We start from the raw sequence: 20,077 nt of genomic DNA on the forward strand, positions 1-20,077 counted from the left end.
TACATTAATTTAAAACAATTACTAATTTATTTTATAATTTACTAAATTTAACATGAATGAAAAAATTTCAAATATCTTGAAACAAGATTTGTTATTAGTAAAACTAAATATTCATATTACTAAAACAAACCTACATAATATTTCTATAAAATACAAACATTATTTCTCAATTTTATAAAATAAAAATAAAATACATCAAATATAAGTTTGAGCATGTACTCTCCATTTATTTCTCAAAAATCTCCCTGCATAATCATCAAATTAGTTGACTTCCCAAACACTTGCTAAAAACCTGTCAAATATCAAATAATGAATGAGAAGATAACATCATCAGTACCCTATCATCAATAGAATACTATAATTTATTCAATATAGTCATAATCATGTTCAATCATATGAATCACAATTAAGTCAAATTCAAACTCAATTCAATCTAATTTAAAACACAAATAAAATTAAGTTAAAAAGAGTTTTGAGTCTACTGCATTTTAAATCTAATTTTGTGTAAACACTAATTACATACCAATACTGTAAAGGACTTTTAGACATACAAGTTGGAAAAAGATCACCCCATCATATTCATCACCATGGTCACTACTTTCTACAGTAAATAATGATTTGAAGAATAATAAAAGACTCACCTCAAAGTACTGAGTAGACAGGGAATTCGCGTGGCTTTCGTTTCACTAGCCAAAACTAAACAACATTATGCTCATCTTCTGTTTACAGAAAAAATGTTATCATCACTAAATAAAGTTTATTTTTCTACAGCCCAATTTTGATAACAAAACAACGAAAACTCACCATCTTCACAATTAGGGCATCCAACAATCCTTTTATTGTCTCCAATGCATCAATGTTCTCCGATCTGTGACATTTAGAGATTATCAAAATGGAATCTATTCTTGTACATTAACATATGACCTTTAAAGGAGACATTAACAACCCTTCATTCTCTTTGGCTATCACGAACTGTCTTCTTCATGATCTCCAACACCTCATTTGTCAATAGGAAATGACCTAAACAAAAAAAGATAAGATTTATTCTGAAATTTTCTAGCAGATTTCTCATTCAGATGTGGATTTAGATTGAACCAAAATCACAAACTACAATCAATACAAGTTGGACACAAACCTAAATGATTGGTGGAAAATTGTAGTTCAATATTGTCTTGGGAAAGCGTGAATTAAGGAGCCATTACACCTGCATTATTACTTCAAACTAGGGAAGAACAAAATAAGACATATGAGAAAGAAAGATAAGCAATGGTTAGCAATCTCATCCAATAATGTCAATCCAATCGATCTATAATTTTGTTAGCAATCTCATCCAATGATCCAACAATGAATGTGATGATAGTAAAATTATCAAATTAACAACTATATAACAAAAAAAAAGTAAAATTCAATTGAAATAGAAGAACCTGAAATCAACACGTTCTTTTTTGTATTCTTGGCCAAAATCAATTTCAATTAAATTATTATTCCTTAGATCATATTTTAATACCAAAACAGTTGAATAACTTGATACAAATAAACTCACATTTCATTTCTCCCGAGATTAATAATAATACCAGTATTATCGGAAAGATTAAAAAACAAATATATATAAAACATGTAGAATTTAATGAAATGAAGAACACAAAACCAAAACTATCATAACAAAGTTTCTTACACAACTTAGATATTAAAATTGACACACCTATGTAGTGGAAACCAACACCAAGCCAGGATGGTCAGCCAAGTAACATTTATCCTCCCACTGTATGCAAATAGTTGAAAACTAATAGTGAATATAGAGGTGGTGATTATATATCACAACCAGCAGAATCAAAAGAAAATGATCACTTAAATGTTGAAATTATGGATAGAAATGACAAAAAAAATTGAAAACCATGAAAAATAGGTAAAGTTGAAGTTAGTTAGTATGTTAGTATGTGAATATGTATGGATGAAATGGTGAGCCCCACCTGAAAATGTGATTTATCAATAACAAATAATTGAATATGACTTACCCAATTTGATTCCAACTAGTCTAATTGGCACTCGAGGTGCAAAATGCTAAAGTTCAGGAAGCCACTACCATGGAAATTATAGTATATTTCTTTAAAACAGTTCATTTGTATAATTAAATTGTATGAATTCCAACACTAAACAGACCTTTTTCAGTATGTTCTCATTGCTTGCTCGGTTAACCAACGAGAATGTAGAGACAAATACGTCTTCCCCTTGATAGGTCAAAGTCCTCAATCTGTTATAATCATCTTAACCTAAAAAATGATGCAATTTAAAACAAAAGAAATCTAAGCATAAATAGTAAGAAAACAGTCAATTGATGACCTCAAAAGAGTTCAAAACATTCACAAACATAACTTGAGTTCTTATCCATATGTACCTGTATATACTATTATTATGTAATCTAGAAGATATGAGAATGAACAGTAAGAGAAAGAAAGTTAAATTTAGTGTTCAGTCTTTATTTTCGTTAATTGAATTTTAACAAATATTTGAATCTAGTTTCAACTATACATTCAAAAATATACATTAACTTTTAATATTGTATTATTATCTAATGCCAAACGATATCACAGTACAATAACAATTAATAATTGTCATCTTTCCCCAACTAGAATTCATTAAGTGCATCTACTTCCAATTAGAATTAGAAACATTCTAACAAAAGATGACTATCTAACAAAGAAATACAAAAGATGGAAGGCACTTACAATTGTTCTAATTTTAGTAAGTTACTAATTTTCAGATGACAATGGACCAGGGAAGTTGTTTGTAACAAAAGACCAGAATTATCAATGAAGACAAATGTATTATGTCAAACGTAAAGAAAAGAAGACAAACAAAAATAACATAGAGCTTCATAAGAAATTATGTAAAAGACATTGCAAAATTTATAGGAAAACTGGACAGAACAAATAATTTATTTAACTCATATATACCCAGCACATTTTATTCATTATAAAAGATCAAACAAATAAAGTAACCATCAGGCCTATTAACCCAATTGTATTGCGATCTTTTCTTAAACCTGAGTTGTGTTGAGGGAACAACATGATGGTTGATGAAGAATTACTTATCATCCCTAAGATCTTCATAATATAACCATTTAAAAGAGATTAATTTGTTTCAAAAATAAAAATAGCACAAAAAGTTATATATAATGAGCTAGAATCAACTAACTGTTATTATATGTTTACATTAACCTTGCCGAAAAGATCCAATCTTAATTCAATATAAAGGATCTCAGCTCATGTAGTACCATAGAATGTAAAAACTCTTTCAAGATCAATATTAGTTTTAGAATTTATGAATTTGACAGTTGAATATAAACTTTATCTTTCATTTGAGACCACTTTACTTTAGGTTGTCAACTAAAACGCATTAAATAAATTTCAGCAACAAAAATTGCTCCTAGTTAAAAGTAATCAAAGTTATTTATCTCCTTCTATAAACCAAATCATTGTATCAGTAACAAGAATACGTGAACTCTGTTTTTTCCTTACTTGCACATCAATTATGCAAAGTAATCAAAATATTATAAGGAAAAGAAAAGAAATAAAAGGTAATGATCATAAAGCTTGTGTTCCCATTAGGTGTTTATAACGAAAACAAACAAATAAGAACTTTTATTTAAAAATATGAAGACTAACAATGTTGCAGAGTTACAAATGAAGCAGGAATCAACATACAAACACACATGTGAGGTATATATTTCAGAAGATTCGCATCCACAAGTATAAGCACATCAAGTAAAGACAATCTATAATAATGGAAAAAAGAGACGAACATTTATTAAATTTATAGAGATTAAATTAGCGGATAAAAAGATCAGTTTCAGTACAAAATCTGCACTTTGAAACTCAATTAAATGACAAACCATAGGATATTTAGATATTGCAGATCTTCGGGATGATTACAACCAGAACTGCCATTGAAATAAAGTTAGTTTAGAGAAAAAAATCAACATATAGATTGTGTGAGAACAAAGCTGAAAATTAGGTGAAGCGTGTCATCTTCTGGACAATGAAGTGAGTTATGGAAACAATAGACAAATTTCATCAACAACCAACTGAAAATGCTCATTAATACGAGAAGATGAAAGCGGTAGAAACTTACCTAACTTCCTCTAGATATACTTGAGAGATCTGAAGGAATCAAATATCTTGATCTTCGTTGATTGATTAATGGATTGGAGCGAGGTGGTTGTGCGAGTGAGATTAGACTGGACGATCGAGCGAGCGGGATGAGGGCTTGAAGTTGGGCGATACTCCAGAATGCTTCAAAAACCTTATATGAATCTATCCTCTCCACTCGTATAAGTGGTGTGCGCTTAGGGTTTAGTTAAATTATAAATGAAGTATAAGTAAATAATGCTTGTTATTTAAAAAGAAAACAGGTTTTGACCACGTTATAAAAAACTGGTGTCCATCTTTATATATTTTTATTTTTATTTTTTATTTTTTTGACCAACAGCGACAGTAATAATATACCTTTTCTAAATTTCGTCGCTATAACTTAGCTTTTTACTAGTGTAAACATACTAACAAAACACAACACAGAATTAAATTTGAACGGTGAAGAGATAAACACATACATAGAAAATCACTTAACTTAAATAAGATGACTTTTTAATTTCTCTTAAACTTTTTAGAGAGAGAAAATAATAAATATTTATTTTTTATTTTAAATTAGTTATATATATATATGAACGAAAATACAACGAAATGAATGTCAAGAATACGACCAACCTTTGTCATACTATGAGAGAGAAATTAAAAAAAATCATGTTTAAAGAAATGATAAATTCAAAAAAAACTAAATAAAAAAAAAAGACCTATTTTATAAGTTTTGATAGTGTTTGGTACTGTATAAGCGGACAAGTAGTAGGAGATATAAATTATATAGATTATTAGTTTTTGATTGATAGTAAAAAAATGTGTATAAATTATATATGTTTTATTATTTTGTGTTTGGTTGGTGGTATAAGAAAGTAGTAAGAATGATAAAAGACTATTTTAATTTTATATTTTTAAAATTATTTTTAATTATTATTTTAATGTTTATTATATGTATGTATTATTAATTAGATTGAATTTTATAAATAAATATATATATATATAATTATTGTATAAATGTATTTTTAAAATAAATAATACTATTATATGGTTTATATTATTTTATATATAATTCTTTATAATTTAACTTATATAATTATATAAATAAAATTTATTTATATATTAATTAATATTTAATTTTAAATTTTATGTATTATTATAAAAAATAAATAATAATAATAATATATAATTATTGTATAAATGTATTTTTAAAATAAATAATAATATTATATGGTTTATATTATTTTATATATAATTTCTTATAATTTAACTTATATAATTATATAAATAAAATTTATTTATATATTAATTAATAATTAATTTTAAATTTTATTTATTATTATAAATATTTGTATATTGAAATGATATTAGTTATTTGTATAGAATAAAATATTAATAATAATTTAATAAAATAATATTTAAAATTAGAATGTTATAATTATAAATTAGTTTTAGAAATAAATGATATAGATATAAGTTGAGTTTATTAATAATAATAATAATAATAATATCAGTAATTTATATCATTAATAATGAAATACAATTTTATTTTATAAATTAATTTAATATATAACTATTAATTTTTAATCAACAATTTTATTATTTTAAAATAATAATTATATTTAATTATGTATAAAATTATCACATTATAACTTTTTATACTTAAAATAATATTTTTTTTATTTACATAGATAAAATAAATAAAAATTAAAAAATCAAATAAAAATAAGTAATTGTGTATTTATTATTATTATTTAAAAATAAAATAAGGTTAAATTTAAATTAACATTTAGATATAATTTATTATTATTACTCTATTTTAAAATATATTAAAGAAATTAAAATATTAATCAATTAAACAATTATTCTAATTTAATGTAAATATTATTATAAACAAATAATATAAAGAAGGAGAGGGAATCAAAAGAGATTCTTATTACTTATTAAATGGATCACTTTATAACATACCAATGTCCTAGTTATAGGATTTAAAACAAAGAATAATAAATGTAGAATACAAAATGAAAGGTATTTATTAATGATGAAATATAAAAGATCAAATGTCATACATAATGACATTCATTTATTATTATATTTATAATACTCCCCCTTAGATGTCATTTGCATACTGCCTCATTAAAAACCTTACTAGAAAAACTCAGTGGAATAAAACTATGGTGAAAGGAAAAAGAGTGCAGTACGTATGCTTAATGGGATTATACTCCCCTCTTTGTAACATCACTATATACTCTTGAATCTCCGCATGTCAATTTTATACACTAGTTTTTCAAAGGTCGTAGTAGGCAATGCCTTTGTAAATAGATCTGCTAGATTATCTGATGAACGAATTTGATGAACATTAATATCATCTTTCTTCTAGAGATCATGAGTGAAAAAAATTGGTGATATGTGTTTCGTTATATCGCCTTTAATATATCCTTCCTTTAATTGTGCAATACAAGCAGCATCATCCTCGTATAAAATTGTTGGAGAATTCTTATTTACTAATAAACCAAATGATTCTCGAATGTGATGTATAATTGATCTCAACCACACACATTCTCGACTTGCTTCATGAATAGATATGATCTCTGAATGATTTGCAGATGTAGCGATAATTGTTTGTTATATAGATCTTCATGATATAGTTGTACTGTCATATGTGAATACGTAATCCGTGTGAGACCTACCATTATGAGTATTAGATAAATACTATGCATCTGCGTACCCAATCAATTCACCTTCATACATATGGATAATATAATTCAATGTCCATAGTTCCTTGAAGGTACCAAAAAATATGTTTAACTTCATTCCAATGTCTCTTTGTGGGTGAAGAATTATATCTCGCTAGTAAATTTACTATAAATGATATATCGGGTCTAGTATGACTATCTAGATACATTAACGCTCCAATAACACTAAGACATAGTACTTTAGGACCAATTAATTCTTCATCACTCATACGAGGTCAAAATGGATCTTTATTTACATCAAGCGATCTCACAATCATTGGACAACTCAAGGGATGTGCTTTATCCATAAAAAATATTTTTAGTACTTTTAATGTATAAGCAAATTGATGGAAAAAAATTTAATTCTCTAAATGATCAAGTTGCAAACCAATACATAACTTTGTTTTCCCGAGATCTTTCATCTCAAATTCTTTCTTGAGATAATCAATTGTTTTAGATAGTTCATCTGTTGTTCCAATAATATTCAGATCGTTCACATAAATTGTAATTATTAGAAATTGTGATCCAGATCTCTTGATAAACACACATGAACATATTGGATTTTGAAATCCATTCTTTAACAAATATTCACTAAAACGTTTATACCACATACGTCCATATTGTTTCAATCCATATACAGATCTGCATAATTTAACCGAGTAAAGGTCTCGATGATCTGAACTACATGCTTCAGGCATTTTAAATTCTTCAGGGAGTTTCATGTATATGTTGTTCTCAAGGGAGCCATATAAATATGTTATAAAAACATCCATTAATATCATTTGTAACTTCTCGTGTATTGATAAACTTATACATCCATCGCAAGAGAATGTCTCCTCATAATCAATACTATGTCTTTGCAAAAATCTCTAGGCTACAAGTCGTGCCTTATATTTGACAATTTCATTTTTCTCATTTCTTTTTTTTATAAATACCCATTTATAACCGATCGATTTAATACCTTCGGGGGTACGGACGACAGGTCCAAAAACTTTATGTTTTGCGAGCGACTTTAATTCAGCTTCAATCGCATCTTTTCATTTTGGCTGCATTCTTCTATAGACTTTGGTTCAAGATGCTCATCTTCATTAATAATATCGAATGCTATAGCATATGAAAATTTTTTATCGATATCAATTTCATCTCGATTCTATCTTTTTTCAGTCAAAACATAGTTTATAGAGATCTCTTCATTTTTAGGTACTTGTGATTCCTCCGGAATCATTTTTTTGATGTCTGGGTTCTCTTTTAGAGTAATTGTTTCTCAATTTGAGCTTCTTTTCTTTTTTCGAGGATTTTATCTTTTGAACCGACTGATCTATCACACTTCACTTGCATTTTAGGCTCGTTAGCAGTAATAGGTTGTCCTTCAGGGATATCAATCCTAATTGGAGCATTCGCAGCTGAAATATAGGACTTTGTAACTTTCTTAGGGTCAGTAAAAGCATCTGGAAATTGATTTGCTAAATTTTGCAAGTGAATAATTTTCTGAACTTCAAGTCAAATTGCTTTGTACGAGAATCATAATGAGCTAATGATAACTCACGTCAGATTATTTACTTTTCCAACTGTTTATTTTCCTTTTAATGTTGGAAATATCATTTCATCGAAATGACAATCAGAAAATCGTGTCGTGAATAAATCACCTGTCAATGGCTCAAGATATTTAATTATAGATGGTGATTCATATCCAACATATATCCTCAATCTCCTTTGAGGTCTCATCTTTGTGTGTTGTGGTGAAGCAATTGGCACATATACTGCACATCCAAAAATTCATAGATGGGAAATATTTGGTTCCTAACCATAAACCATTTCTAAAGGGGAGACCTCATTATAATTTGTGGGTCTGATACGAATTAATATTGTCGCATGTAAAATAGCATGTCCCCAAACTTGTATTGGAAGTTTCGTTTTCATAAGTAATGGTCTTGCAATTAATTGAAGATGTTTTATCAATGACTCTACAAGGCCATTTTGTGTGTGAACATGGGCTACTAGATGTTCAATACTTATCCCAACTGACATACAATAATTATTAAAATCTTGGGTGGTGAAGTCTCCAACATTATCAAGACGAATAGATTTAATTAAATAGTCTGGGAGTGATCTCGTAATTTGATAATTTGAGCAAGCAATCTTGAAAATATTTGATTACGAGTTGATAATAAACACACATGTGACCATCTTGTTGATGCGTCAATTAATACCATAAAATATTTGAATGGTCCACATGGTGGGTGGATAGGCCCACATATATCACTTTGTATTATTTCAAGAAATTTTAAGGGTTCAACCCTAATTTTAGATGGTGATACCTTATTATTAACTTCCCTTTTGAACAAACAGCACAAGAAAATTCATTTAGTAGAAAAATATTTTGATTTTTCAGTGAATGCCCACATGAATGATTAATTATTCTTCGCATCATAATAGCTCCAGGATATCCCAATCTATCATGATATGTAATAAAATTATTTTGATTGACTAACTTCTAGTTTGTAATCACATGTACTTCGCCAACACTTATGTTTGTGAGATATAATTCAAAAGAAACTGCGGGTAATTTTTTTAAGAAATATTTTTTACCCGAAATGATACTTGTGATAGATAAATATTCTTTATTACTTTCATTTGAAGTCTCAATGTGATATTCATTTCTGCGGATATCTTTAAAACTCAACAAGTTTCTTTGAGACTTTGACGAATATAAAACATTATCAACACAGATATTTGTTCCTCTGAGTAATATAATATTTTCTTTTGAACTACTCGATATCATATCATGCATGTCTCATTCATCACCAATGAAATAAAAAATCTCTTGCTTTTCAAAATAGTATGTGTTGATGCACTGTCTATGAGACAACTGCATTTTTCATTCATCAAATATTCGTTTCCAATAATCATCATTTTCTTCATTAAATAAAATAAATATTAATAATAAATGAATACATGAACCGATAATAATAATTCAAACGCATCATCAAACTAAATATAGTCGCGATAAAATATAAGTTTTATTTATTATTATTATATAAATATATTTAGAAAATTTTATTCAACATTATAAAAGAAACACAAATATCCAATGATCTCATTCTAATTTTCATGCTCGACAAGAAAGTCGGCTACATCAAACTGGGAGAAATCATCGAGACCAAAAGTTATTTTATCATCACCGGAAGCCGAAGTCAAGTTGGTCTCCATTATCATTTTTCATCATTGAAAACAAAGTTGGTCTCAACAGACCCTTTTCTTTTGAGCGATGCTGGAAAAAGATCGATAAAATGTTTTGGCGTACGACAGGTACGCGACCAATAATTATTCATACCGCAACAATAGCATTTGTTTTCCACGGTCTTATTGATTTGATCCCTTTTATTATCATGTATTTCTTTATTGTTCTTCCCTTTTATCATATGACCACCACCACGTCCACGACCATTTATGCGGGAATGACCGCGGTCACGACCACGATGTTGCCCTATATAATTATATGATGTCACATTCACTTTGGAGAATGGAGTCGATCTAGTTGGACGAATCTCATGATTTTTCATCAAAAGTTGATTATTTGTTCGACCAATAATAGAAATGATATCAATTTAGGATACTTCTCAAATCATTTTTGCACGATACTGCTACTACAGAAGCACATTTGATGCATGGAAAGTGGAGAATATTTTTTCTAACATATCTCCATCAGAAATAATTTCTCCACATAGTTTGAGTTTAGAAATTTGAGATAAAATAAATTAGTTTGAAAAGTTTTCAAAGATACCTTTTTTCAACCTTGACCGATTTTGTTTTCGCAAATGAGGTGCGAAATTTGGCTACCACGGACGAGTAGGGAGCCTTAACCTTTGCTTCGGAAATGAGAGACTCATGTTGATAACGTGTTATAAACGAATAATATAAAGAAAGAGAGAGAGTCAAGGAAGAGATTCTTATTACTTATCAAATTGATCACTTTAAAACATACCATACATGTCTTATTTATAGAGTTAAAAACAAAGAGTAATAAATATAAAATACAAAAGAAAAAGTTTTTATTAATGATGAAATATGGCATCCATTTATTATTATATAATATATAATAGATATGAATGAATTTTATCTACAGGATTGTACTCCATACCAAAAATATACATATAATTTCATTTACAAAATATAAACTAACCTAATTTAAATTAATCTAATTTATTTTAAATGTAAAATAATAATTTATCAATAAAACAAAACAAAAGATTTAATATAGGAGAAAATAATCAATCTTATATCCTTTTACATGATAAAATTTATTTAATAAAATTAAATGTAAACTTGATATAATTTTATTAAACAAATCAAATAACAAATTTAATAAATAAATTTGAAAATTTCAATTTTCTTGATTATGGATTTTTTTTTTTTTTTGAATGAGACAAAAATGTCCATATCTTTTTTAATTTATTATTTTTTTTAGTATAATTATTTTGTGTATTTAACTATTTTAATTATATAATTATAATTTAATAATTAATAAAAGGAAAAAGACTAAGTCTTATATCTTTTACGTGATAAAATTTATATAATAAAAGTTAAATATAAACTTAATTTAATTTTATAAACAAATCAATAACAAATTTAACAAATAAATTAAAAAAAAAAATTGTTCGGACAAAATTGTATGTCCCCCAAAACATGTCCATGCTCACGACTTTTTTATTTTAATTTTATTTATTTTTTTACTCGAACTTGGCCATTTTTTAATATATTCTTTTTTTTAGTATTTTTTTATTTCTTTAGCATGTACAAATGCCGGACCACATAAGATTAGTGACATTTCTTTCTTTCCCAACCTTCCCTGTCACGACTATATTAAAATTTGCTAATATATCATTCACCCTTCAATTATAGACATAATTTTGGAATCCTACTTCTGAATTGATTGAATTTTCATTCAAAATTTATTTGTTTTTTGAATAACATGACTGACTATATTGACTTTTACTCCACCTTAACATATTTTAAGTAGTAATTGGACCTATAATATTTGATTTTTTTAGGAATCACTTGTGCAGTTTGAATTATTTTGAGAGTTAATTGTAACCCAAACTATGTTATGTGATTAACATTTTAAGAGAAAAAAGTTGTAAGCCTTTTTACTTTATTGTTCTTTTCTATTTTCCTTTTTTTCATACTCATCCACATTTTCTTATTTATACCATATATTCTTTTTAGCAATTTTATTTATTTATCTATTATTTGTTCTTAAATTATATATTCTTTTTAAATCTTCATTTTTCTACATTTAACCACTAGACTAATGCATTATTTAAATATTTTCTTTCTTTTTAATTAAATTATATTATTAAAAAAATTATCTTATTTTATTAGTAATTAGGAGAACAATCAATCATTTTTTTATCAACTTTCACAACTTTATAAGAGTTGGAACTCTAATTTAATATGTTTTATTCGTAAAACTCTAGAAACTATTAATGTAAAAAATTTAAACCTATCAGTTTCGTCTTTCTATAAGATTGTCGGAAAATATTTGACAAAATTATAATTGTCATGATAAGAGACGAATGCATGTCACCCGGGCTTAAGCCCACCTTTTGAAGAAATTTTTCCTTTCAAATGCAAGAAAGTATTTCTTTTATGGTTACAACTTATTTCCTTTCTAGTTTCCTTTACAAACAAAATACTTTATTTTTTTCCTACTAATTCCCTATTCTATAATTATTTTCATTTAACTTCTTATTACTTATTTTCTAATTTTTAAAAAGGTAGAATCTCATCCTCAAGTTTTTATGGGTTAAATTTGATGAAATAACCCTCATAAGAGGGTTATTACCATATTTAGCATAGGCTTACTAATTTTTTCATTTATAACCTTTTCTCAAGGCAAAATGTCTCTTTTGCCCTTTAATTTAAAAAAAAAAAATTGAAAAGTTAGTGGCACTTTCAGTTTCTTGTCCCCCATTTCCTCCCTCTCCACCAACCAACGTCCTTCCTTCATCAACTTTCTCCATTCATCATTCATCAACGTCCTTCCTTCATCCTTCATCAACGTCCTTCATCAACAAAACTAAGGAAACCGGAACGTCTTCAACATTCAGGTTAGACGCTACTTTCTGTTGCCTTCGTCATTTATCGCGGAAATGGATGAATGTTAAGGGTTTCGTCGTTTAGAGTCTAGGTTGTAGGTTAGGTCTTGGATGAATGGTTTTAGGGGACTGGTTTTAGAGCTTGGCTGATTGGTTTTACGGTGAAATATACATCTGACGAAAGTGACGAAGGCGACGATGCATCTGTCGCAGGCGGGAAATGCATATGTCGCAGGCGACGATGCATTTTTCGCCTGCGACAGATGCATCGTCGCCTGCGACAGATGCATTTCCCGCCTGTGACAGATGCATCGTCGGCTGCGACAGATGCATCGTCGCCTGCGACAGATGCATTTCCCGCCTGCGACAAATGCATTTTCCCCCTGCAATTAACACTGACTGGGCACTGACTTCTGTGAATTTTTATCAATTGCAGATCACATGAATGTTGGTGTTTTTCTCATCTTTGATGGAGACTGGAAAACTGATGATGGTGGTGTTAGTTATTTTGTCTCAAGTTTATGTCGTGGTGTGAATGTACCCTGAAATGCTACATATGAAGAATTAGCTTCAATTGTCTATAATTTTATTGGTGTGGACAAATTAAGATATGACTTAGGGTTCAAGGTGAAGTATAATATGTTAATGATGAATTCTCCTCCTGCAACAATCATTGGAGATAGCGATGTGGCGTTCTATTTACAAGAACTCTCGTCTTCACTGTCCAATCATCGCGCCCCACTATGTGTCTCTTTAGTAGAGAAGTCAATACTTTCAACTCAACAAAGTGAAAGACCAGAAAATGACATATTTGAGCAGCAAGATATTTTCCCAAGGCAGCGAGATGTATGTGAGCAGCGAGATGTATTTGAGCAGCAAGATGTATTCCCAAGGCAACAAGATGTATCTGAGCAGCAAGATGTGTTTGAGCAGCAAGATGTGTTTGAGCAGCGAGATGTATTTGAGCAGCAAGATGTTTTTGAGCAGCGAGATGTATGTGTGGAGCAAGATGTTTTTGAGCAGGAAGATATCTTCCCAAGTCAACCAAGCACTTCCCATCTTAGGAAAACATTCAGCCATACTGAGGGAACGAAACACTACTTCTCATATGAACCACTCGAGATCAAAACACCTGCTCCATTAATTGAAAATTCATTGGAAGTGGGTACGTTTTTTGATAACAAAAAAGAAATACAATTGAGGTTGCATAGACATGCGATGTCTAATCATTTTATCCTTAAAGTGGTGAAGTCAACAAAAAATCTTTGGTTTGTAAAATGTATGGCTGAGAACTGCAAGTGGAAATTGCGTGCTAAAATCTTTGGCAACCATTTTTTTAAGAATGTAACATGTTGCATCTATCTCCTGCGACAGAATCGAGAAAATGAATTAAGCACGGAACATAAAATGAATTTTAAGCACAAAACATAAATGAATTAAGCACAGAATTGCATTTTCGGCATGCGACAGTGCATCTGTCGCAGGCGATTAATACTATTCGCCTGCGACAGTGCATCTGTCGCAGGCGATTAATACTATTCGCCTGCGACAGATGCAGCTGTCGCAAGCTATTAATATTATTCGACTGCGACAGATGCATCTGTCGTAGGCGATTAATACTATCTGGACATACTATCTGTGCAGGTTGGATCATGTAGCTTACTTGATCATGTAGCCAATTCTGAGGCCTCAACATTCTGTTAAACAAATCTCGACCAGCATAGAAAAGAACCAGATTTATCTTGTCTTCATCCTGCAGCTTCAGCCAGTTTTTCAACTCATCCATCAGTTCACTATCATAATCTAAAAGAGGATTGACAGTTACTGGATCAATGAGTTTAAAGGTTTTTCCATTAGGATCTGTGTAGTTCCCCAATTGTGTGGACTTCTTCTTTCTCCGAAAACTCTGTCCCTGAAATTTTGTTGGAGTCAATTCTAATACATCATCATCCTTCTTCTTTCCCAACTCAGCATCATCATTCTTCTTCTTTCCCAACTCAGCCTCATCATCCTTCTTCTTCTCCGACTCCACCTTCCTTTTCTTGGTCAACTGCTGCAACCTATTTTTTGTCAAAACCACCTTCATCTTCTTCTTCGTGGCCAAATCTTCATTATCGTCCATCTTCAACTCAGCCTCATTCTTTCCCAACTCAGCCTCATCAGCTAATTTATTGTTTTCATTCTCATCAACAACAGCAGCATCTTTGATTTCATTTTCATTCTCATCAACAACAGCAGCATCTTTGATTTCATTCTCATCAGATTCTTTATTCATCTCCAACCCATCAACAACAGTAGCATCTTTGTTTTCATTCTCATCAGCTTCTTTGTTGATCTCTAACCCAACAACAGCAGCATCTTTGTGTTCATCATCATCAGCTTCTGTGTTGATCTCCAACCCATCAACAACAGCAGCATATTTGTGTTCATCAACAACAGCAGCATCTTTGTGTTCATCATCATCATTCTTTATGATCTTCAACCCATCAACAACATCATTCTCATCAGATTCTTTGTTGATCTCCAACCCATCAGCAGCATCTTCTTTCTCATTCAGCAGATCATCAAAATCATCCTCAGCTTCTTTGTTGATCTCCAACCCAACATCATTTAGCCCATCATCAACAACATCATTTAGCCCATCATCAACAACACCATTTAGCCCATCATCAACAACATCATGAGCATCTTTGTTCATCTCCAAATCCTTCTCCACTAAATCATCAGCAGCAGCAACATCTTTCTTCTGTTGTTTTATTTCACCCAATAATTTGATTATGTGATTGAACATAACACGTTGATCCTCTTTGATGACCTTCATTTCAGTTTTAAGCTCCTTCACATCCCTTGTTAGCTCATTCATATCCTTTCTCAGCTCATCAAACTTGACATCATGCTGGGCTTGAGTCACCCGATTGTCTTGGCTAGTTGGAGAATTGTCTTCTTTCTTTTGAGGACTCGTTGCTGAATGGACATGGCTAGATTCACGAGTAGTAGATCGAGAGTTGTCTTGGCTAGATTCATCACTAAATGACTTCTCGGTCCTCTTGGCTAGTGTGATTTTAATTGGTTTTCTCCTCTTGGGCGTCGGTTTGGGAGTACTGTCATCTTCATTCTTTCTCTTCCTACCATACACTTCAAATAATTCATCATAAATGTAATCTCTCATTTCTTCAAAGTCTTCCCCACAGTAGTTCCTCTTCTCCTCCTCAAACTCATCAATCTTGTTAAACACATTGCATTTGAAGAGGGCAGTGGATACCTCTTGGCTAGTGTTGGTGTTGCTTCTGGAGGCTGTAAAGAGTAATATCTTTGGGCATATAGGTTGTTCCTCGATCATATCCGCAAATTTGGGGACAAATGTCTTCATAACCAAATATGTCCAAACTTGGAAGGTTATGGCGGACCCACTAATAGTATAAGCAACGTCACAGTCCCCTTGCAGGTTTCCTTCTTCTCCACATATAGATGCCGAAGATGTTTCATGTCCTTGTCAATACCCTTCAAGGTTGAATTGAATGACACCTTTCCCCATGGAAATTGAAGGAACATCTCCATGTCCTCCACCATGCTGAACATTTTCAAACATACTCTCTTCCTATTATCAGATCCAAAAAGACACTGGTAAATAAGGTTGATGAGCCCAAGCTTCCATGCATCCTCCTTCTTAGAGCATCGGAGGAAAACTGTTTGAACCTCTGTCACTCTAATAACTGTTTTGCCACCAAAATATTTATGGACTAAGGGTGGACATTGTTCAACGTGCCAGTTTTCGATCACAAAAAATCTTCCAAAATTTAGGCCTGTCACCAAGACATATTCCTTCATGCCCTAGTACAACTGTTGACCATTGACTAGGAAAGTTATTCCCTTCGAATTGGAGCTGCTTTTCCTGATCAACATCTGATGGATTATTGTTCCTGAGAAAATTACAGTCGGGGCTTTCAATAGATACTGAAATTGAGTCTTCATAGCCCTTTCCATAAGACCAAAGTGATTAAACTTGTCCTTCGTCTTTAACAAGCAGGTGCAAGTGGATTTCCTTGAAACACGGACAGGAAAGTTCTCAATTACCATTTTGGTTTTGCATTTGGTTGGTGCCATCTGTAAAAAAAAACATTATGTCAGAATAATGAAAGCAAATACCACTTCTTTAAAGCAAATAAGACATTTGCCGCAGGCGACGATGCATCTGTCGCAGGCGACGATGCATTTGTCGTAGGCGAAGATGCATCTTTCGCAAGCGACTGTGCATCTGTCGCAGGCGAATAGTATATTCCACTTGCATAGTCGTCTGCGACAGATGCATCGTCTCCTGTGACAGATGCACATTCGCCTGCGAAAATGCATCGTCGCCATCGACAGCCTGCAACAGCCTTCGACAGAAGCATTTTAAACCCAAAATTATTCAGTCAGTCAATAAACCTAAACCCATACCTAAACCTAAACAATAAACCCTAAACCATTCTTCCATTTCAGCATGCATGGAATATAAACGATAGAAAATGGGAAAACTCGGATAGAAACGGGAAAACATGGAAGATAAACTCACCTTCATCGTTCTGGATAGTCGTTCTTCTTCTCGTCGGGGGCTCTTATTTGTCGTTGGGGGCTCGTCGCGGTTCGGGGGAGAGGAAGGGTTTGAATCGTCGTCGATGTTTCATCGTCGGGGAGAAGGATGGTTGATCGGTCGTCTTCGGCTTCGATCGGTCGTCTTCGGGGTAGGGGAGTTGAAAAGAGGGAGAGGGAGGGAAAACGGGGAAGAAGGGAAGGACGGAAAAGAAAATGAATTTTTTTTAAAATTAAAGGGCAAAAGAGACATTTTGCCTTGAGAAAAGGTTATAAATGAAAAAATTAGTAAGCCTATGCTAAATATGGTAATAACCCTCCTACGAGGGTTATTTCATCAAATTTCCCTTCTACACTCCTATTAATTATTAAAAATATTATTTAAAAAAAAAAAAGAGAAAAAATTGACAACTTAAATTCAAATAATTTAAAAAAGAAAATCACCAAACAAATACTTATTAGATTCGTATATGGATTATTATTTAAATGCTTATCTTATTCAATCAAATCAATAAACATGTGGAGAAAATTAAAATAGTTTTATTTTTTTTAGTGCATGTGTGGAAACCAATAATCTATAACAACTTTTCTTTATCTTTCCGGTTGACTTGTAAATCTTCAATTTATTAATATTTTTAGGTTACATTTATAAATTGTGCTCATTTTCTATCTATTCTTATTTTTATATTTTATTTTTATTTGGAATAATTAATTAACCGAGTAAAATATATATATTTTAAAAAAAAATCAACATACAAAATTTAATAATAATTTTTTTTACAAAAAAACAGCATCCTCCTCTTCAAAAAGAATCAAACTACATCCCACAATATTTAAAAATAAATAAAAAATTCTCAAATTTTTTTTTTACCAAAAATCCAAAATATGAGAAACTATTATTTTATTGGGCAAGGGAGGAAATTTGAACCCATGTGGTTTGTGCAAGTCCATTTAGAAAGAAAAAAAAAATTCTCACACATCAACTTCGATAGTTGTTTTCATTCAATAAATTATATATTTTAATTCAAATTTATTATCACTGACTTTAATTTAACAATACTCGCACATGGCTTAATTTCATTTTTCGTTTTTGGCAACACGAAATCATTGACATAAATTACTAAAAGGATAGCTCCAATTCCCTTTATATAATACTTATCTTAGGAAATGAAAATTAATCATTTGATTAATGTAAGAAAATATATTAACAGTGTTTAAAAAGTTTGATTCTGATATTCTTACAACGTTAATTTTTTTTTTTATATTAGTGTAAATGAAAATTCTACTAAAATCTAATTAAATTTTTTTTTTTAAAGAATAATTAGAAGACCGACTTTTAGAATCATAGTCTTCATTTGAAGTTTAGAACTTTTTTTTTATTATTAAGAATCAAAATTGAGATATTTAATCTCTAACAAAAAAATATATATATTTTATATTCTTACACAAAGATATGTTACCTATTATTTCTTTTATATGTATAAAAAACAAGATTTACATAAAAATGTTTTTTTAATAACTACTAAAATAGATATTTTTTATTTTTTCTAGGAACTTCATATTGTAACAATGAAAACACGGTCATTCTACACTAAGTTAATCTTTAGTTGGGTTTAAATTTTTTTTAAAAATCACAAATAATAATCTTCTCAAACTTAAATAAAAAATAATCTCGCATTTAGATGTCTTAAAGGTTGAGTTTAGATGGTAGGGTATTGGGAGAAGTGAATTAATTGGATCAAATAATTATTCATGTCAGCAGTCAAGTTCTATGTTATTGTGAATGAAAGTTTTAAAGATTTTTTTCGAAAACTCGGGGGAATCAGGCAGGGTGATCTTTTATCCCTTTTTATGTGCGTCATTGTTATAGAAATTTTTTCAAGAATGATGGTTTTCGTCGAGCATGCTAGCCTAATTAGAGGAGTGAATTGTGGGGTAAGGAGGTCTTCATTTGTCATTTCTCATTTTCTTTTCGTGGACGATACCCTATGCATTATTCAAGCCACTCATAAAAACTTCAAACATTTTCGCGATATTCTCTATTGTTTGAAACATGTTCTGGATTGCGGGTTAACCTCGTTAAATCATAGATTTTTTTCTCAAATTATGTATCTAGCATAAGGAATATGACACTTACGAGCATCTTGGGCTTCAGTGTGGGATCATTTCCGATAACTTATCTTGGGATGCCTTTATGTGCTAAAGACCGTTTCAAATCTTCTTAGGATCCGATCATCTCCAAAATGGAAAGAAAGTTACCGATCTGAAAGAAAGAGTAAGATAATTTCGAAAGGTGGACGTCTAGTTCTCATCAAAAGTGCTTTAACATCTATGCCCACTTATATTATGTCTCTATTTCTTATACCTAAAAGTGTGATTGTGAAGATGGAAAAAAAATTAAGTTTCTTTGGGGGTCCTTTGAGTAATCTTTTTGTTATTTGGTTAGTTGGGATAAAGTGAAGAAGTTTAAAGACTATGGGGTTTGGTTATATGTGATTTGACTTCGTTTAACAATGTTCTTTTATCAAAATGATATAGCAGATAT

The 20,077-nt window shown here is 30.3% G+C and overlaps 1 long non-coding RNA gene across 1 annotated transcript; it reads right to left on the bottom strand.

The window, feature by feature from the left end:
* Positions 1–243: 243 nt before the first annotated feature.
* LOC124919410 lies at positions 244–939 on the bottom strand. Its single transcript, XR_007097574.1, has 3 exons — positions 805–939; positions 642–719; positions 244–292 (listed from the first exon to the last, which is right to left on the bottom strand). It is a non-coding gene; the product is annotated as an uncharacterized LOC124919410 (long non-coding RNA).
* Between the last annotated feature and the right edge of the window lie 19,138 nt (positions 940–20,077).

Source organism: Impatiens glandulifera, chromosome 1, assembly GCF_907164915.1.
Source record: "Impatiens glandulifera chromosome 1, dImpGla2.1, whole genome shotgun sequence".
Lineage (NCBI taxonomy): Eukaryota > Viridiplantae > Streptophyta > Magnoliopsida > Ericales > Balsaminaceae > Impatiens > Impatiens glandulifera.